Consider the following 5,110-nt stretch of genomic DNA (forward strand, 5'->3'; position numbering starts at 1 on the left):
AAAAAAAAAAAAAATCATGATGTAGGGGCTGGGCATAGTGGCCTGTGCCCGTAATCTCAGAGCTCAGAAGGCAGAGGCCATAAAATGTGAAGTCAAGACCAACCTGGGCTACACGGCAACATTCTGTCTCTGAAAACCTAAATAAGTAAGATTTGTTAAGTAACCCACGAATACAGTGGCAGAATCCAGGTGCTGGGAATTACCCAATTTTCTCCTACTGCGTCATAGCCCTTCTGCAAGCTTAAATGAAGCCCCCAAAGGCGAGAAGGCGGCAAATAAACAAACCCTGCTCTCCAGTGGAAAGAGAACATTTGTGGATACTGAGAACTCTTGTTTCAATACATGCTAGTGAATACTTACACACTTAAAGACAGAACTTGGGGGCTGGGGACATGGCAATGGGCAAGAGCTTGGCATGCAGGATATTTATCAGAAAATCAATAATTATCAGACATGAAAAGACGCCTTACATCAAGCCCATCACTAATGCTTATATAGATTACTTTTTATCGACGGGTTCTGTTTTACTTGCGCGTATTCCATTAAACAATTCCAATATTGGTACCACTTGCCAAAATGTTATATAGAGCTCCTCGAGTCAACTCATCTTCATGGCTCCTATGACTGATGCTCTTCATTGTAGCGAGCCGGACAAGATCGCCATTACAAGATGGCGTCACATCCTGTCTTGTTGGTTATAAACTACTCCATATTTGGCTTATGCCTTTGAGAGCTGCGTGTCCCCCGCTCCCAGCATGCGTGGTGGATAATGGTCCCTAGGCCTATCCCGAAGTAGTCTGGTGTCAGCTGATGGTGGCAGCCAATCACAGGGCGACCCATGTGCCAATTCCCTATATAAGCAGCTGCCTTAGTGCTCTCGGGCCCCTTCGCTTCATGTTATCTCTCAACCAAGTGCACTCCAGTAAAGCGTGATCTGAGAAGAATCCTCCTGTGGTGGTCGTTCTTTCTCGCTGGTTGAGGAGTTCGCTGCACTTTATCCTGGGGCTTCTTCCTGCCTGGCTTCCACAATGCCCCTTCCTTTAGTTTGTTACCTCACCTCGCTGGCTGCTTAGTTCTTCGATGGCTCTTGTTATTCTAAATGACAAGTATTATACCAAATGAGCAAGTATTTCCAAGTCTTATCCATAGCCACCTTCTTCGTTGCTTGTAATCTCATTTGATGCCCTGGCTTCAGCTGCTTTCGGAAAACTCTGATGGCTCATGAGCAGAAGAGATTTTTTTTTATCTGAACTCCAATCTTTTGTCTCTACACAATCTTAACTAGCTTTGAGATAATAGGTAATTCAACGAGTTCCAAGCAGAGCTTACCCGCACGGTTCTGGAAGATGGCCAGATGACCTCCAGTCTGTCCCATCTTCCAAGATCACATCCGTGAATCAAGGCAGAGAATGGGCCTATGCGTTAGGTATAGTTGGTAATTCCTGCTTATTCCCAGCATTCCTACAATGCTCTCTGTATTCAATCATAAACATATCTGGTGTTCTCACTGGGTGAGTCTCACAAGTTTGGACACTGGTTTCTTGTATTTGAGGAGCCTCTGAGGTTTTTAGTTTTGGTGGTAATTTTTTTATTATATTATTATTATTATGATTTGGTTTTTCGAGACAGGGTTTCTCTGTAGCTTTGGTGCCTGTCCTGGAACTAGCTTTTGTAGACCAGGCTGGCCTCTAACTCCCAGAGATCCGCCTGCCTCTGCCTCCCGAGTGCTGGCATTAAAGGCGTGCGCCACCACCGCGCCGGCTTGTTGTTATTTTTTTAAGACAGGGTCTCACTAGCTCTGGCTGTCATGGAACTCACTAAGTAGACCAGGCTGGCCTTGATCTCACCAAAAATCTGCCTACCTCTGCCTCCCAAGTACTGAGATTACAGATGAGGGCCACTCTGTTTGGCATGCCTTTGAGTTTAAAAAAAAAATATTTTCTTTCATCATAAAGGCCCTTAATGGGCATAACCAGGGCAAGAAATGACATTTCTATTTGGGCTTGAAGTTATCTTAAGTTATCCACACCATTCCTTCTCAGCTTCTGCACAGCCAGGTCACAGGGACCCTCACGCTGGCCGCGGGGCCCTGGAGAGGGGACTTACGCTTTTAAACAGTCTGTGTTTTCTTCCTTATTACAGAAAGCAAGCAAGACAAAAGCAACACACAGCATGAAAATGGGTTCCTCCTCTCAGTATCAATGGGTTCTGGAATTTCTTGGTGGTTTTTCCTTTCCATAAGGATGCCAGCACCAGATCTACTGTCTTATAAGCTTTAGGTCACAACTGCGGCGATAACATTCACCTCGCAAGCTTTAAGCCAATGAGCTTCTAGAAATTTCTCACTGGGTGCAGGAAAGGAAGACAGAGTTCGGGATAGTCAATTGGCCCTTCCTCATTGTAATTTACACATGCAAACGAGGTTAAAACGAACTGCGGTCTGAAATACAACTAACTGGCCGCTGCTTTTGAACCCACCACCTCTGGTGATCCATAAAGAACACACAAAGCAGACCTCAGCCTCTCATCCCAGGGTTCCTGGGGTTTTGTGTGTTGATGCATGTGGGGGCCAGAAGACAACAGCCTGTCTTGTTCCCTCCCACGTGGTCCTTCCTTCCTTCCTCCCTTCCTTCTCCTTCCTCTTCTTTCTTTCTTTCTTTCTTTCTTTCTTTCTTTCTTTCTTTCTTTCTTTCTTTCTTTCTTTCCTCTTTCTCCTCTCCCTTCCTTCCTTCCTCCCTCCCTCCCTCCCCCCCTCTTAGACAGAGTCTCTCGCTGACCATCAAGTGGACTATGCATGGATGCCACCATGCCACCACACCCGGCTTTTTACAAAGGTTTGGGGATCAAACTCAGATGAAGTCCTTACCTTCGGCTTAGATTTTACTTTGTCTTTGGTCCTTTCCTTTCCAAGCCCACCCACCCCAGTGCTGGGAATTGGATCTAGGGCCTTACCCACACTAGGCAAACACTCCTAATGAACTCTACGTCCAGCCTCTTCCATCATTTCTTGCTGTTTGCAGGACAGCTCTGTCCACACAGGTGAATGGCTCCAGAATTCTCCCAAACAAAATGTTGAGTACCAAACTTTCCCTCCTCAGTTTCCCTTTGGAAAGCCTGTTTCCTAAGTTCCTAACCATGGTTAATGTCTATCCAGTGGTCACAAGGTAGACATTTAAACTATAAAGTCACTTCTGCTAGACAGATGTGTCTCTGGAGGCAGGGACAGCTAATGGTCTTCTTTACCTACTTCTTAACCCTGCGTGCACCTGGACATCTTTAGGCAAATGTCTTTGTTTGTTTTTGTTTTTTTGAGATAGGGTTTCTCTATGTAACCAGCTCTTATAGACCAGGCTGGCCTCGAACTCCCAGAGATCCGCCTGCCTCTGCCTCCCGAGTGCTGGGATTAAAGGCGTGCGCCACCACCGCCCGGCTTAGGCAAATGCCTTAGCCAATGTTTGCTGTTTGAACTATCAACTGACTGTGGATCCTTTATGCCCGACTCTGCACATTCAGTTTGAGCTGAGGTTGGGTATCTCCAACAGCGCCCTCACACCGCCTGCCACAGCCAGAGGCCCCGAAAAACCCTGTGGAGCGTCTTGAAATACTCAAACATCCGGTCTGTATTATTTTGGGGTATTTCCAACCTTCTTGGGCTGTTTCCCTTCTTCAAAAACTTCCATTTCTCAGATAATCCTTTGCCCAGAGTTTCTAGGCATTGGGTTTAACTGGGATTCTCCTTGCTGTTTCTCTCTGATCTTTATTCAGCTCCTCTGCCTCATCCCTAAGAGTATGGGCCTGTGTCTATCTCACACCCCACCTTGGCGGTTTAGTCCCAAAGCTGTTGGTTTATCTAGTTTCTGGCTTCAACCTTGGCCTTTCACTGTGTTGGCTCTGCTGCAGCTCCAGCAGTCACCCGACTCATACTGCTATCAACACGATCACCCGACGATATGCTATATCATGTATATGGTATATACATGATCATCCCATGCGTGTCTAGAGTGTCTTCATATGTGAATATTTAAGCCGAATCTGTAGAACGTGCTCACTGGGCAGTGTTCTTGTTCCTGGGTTTCAGGGATGTCTGTTTGTGGTGTGATGGATTAGCACAGGTATGTCGTAACCATTACCACATCTCAGGGGTGTGTCCCATCTGCATAGCTGGGGTGACGACTGTAGATTAAATGGAAGGCTGTTGGCCTTGTGCCAGGAAACTGTGGGTTTGCGACACCCCACCATCGCAGTTACGACTAGTTTAAGATTAGGTCATCGGCCTCACTGGGCAGAACCAGTCCTGTCTTTTAATAAGGGACCAAAGAACAAAGTGCCCCTCTCCCTTGTAAACACAAGCTTGGTCTCGGTGAAGGAAATGCCTTTTTTTCCCCATCTAAAACATTGCAGTATCAAGCATGTTCTTTGGAAAAATTAGATGGTTTCCATTTACGTCACCATCGATGTTAATTCTAAATGGAAATTGTCATTGGCCACCCTAAGTACTGGAATAAAGTGCTTAGCTGTCGTTGACATAGCCTGATCCCATCGCACAAGCTGCCTTGTGCTTTATCAGTCGAATCAAAAAATGAACGAGTTAGCTATGAACGTGGATACATACACACATACATACACACACACATATAAGGTGGAGCGATACAGTAAATACGGTCATGTTTTGACAGCAGAAAGACTGGCTGGAAGGGCAAGGACGGCCTTATCCAGTATTGACTGTTGAAGGAAAACCGCTCTGTCCGAGTCAGGACCAGAGAGGGGAAAGCATGCGTGTTAAATAAAACAGTGAGACCTCCGCGTAAGGACATAGGTCTTCACAAAAAAACCCCGTCTGGTAAGGACAAGAGCAGGTCCAGGGCTGGACCACAGGGGACAAACTGACAACAGCAGTCCGCTTCAAAAAGTCACCGACGGCTATGCTGAGCCGGTCACTGGCAGGACCCCACCCACAGACACATTCCTTAATTCAAGTGCTCACGCCTAAGTGACCTGGCGAGATAGGATGCCGAAAACCGTTAGCGAACGGCCTAGGATGGTACGTGGGCGCTAAACACGGCATTCTCAGCCTAAATTTATGAGGTGCAAACTTTGAATAAGAAGATGA

The sequence above is a fragment of the Microtus ochrogaster genome, unplaced genomic scaffold (genome assembly GCF_000317375.1).
Source record: "Microtus ochrogaster isolate Prairie Vole_2 unplaced genomic scaffold, MicOch1.0 UNK8, whole genome shotgun sequence".
Lineage (NCBI taxonomy): Eukaryota > Metazoa > Chordata > Mammalia > Rodentia > Cricetidae > Microtus > Microtus ochrogaster.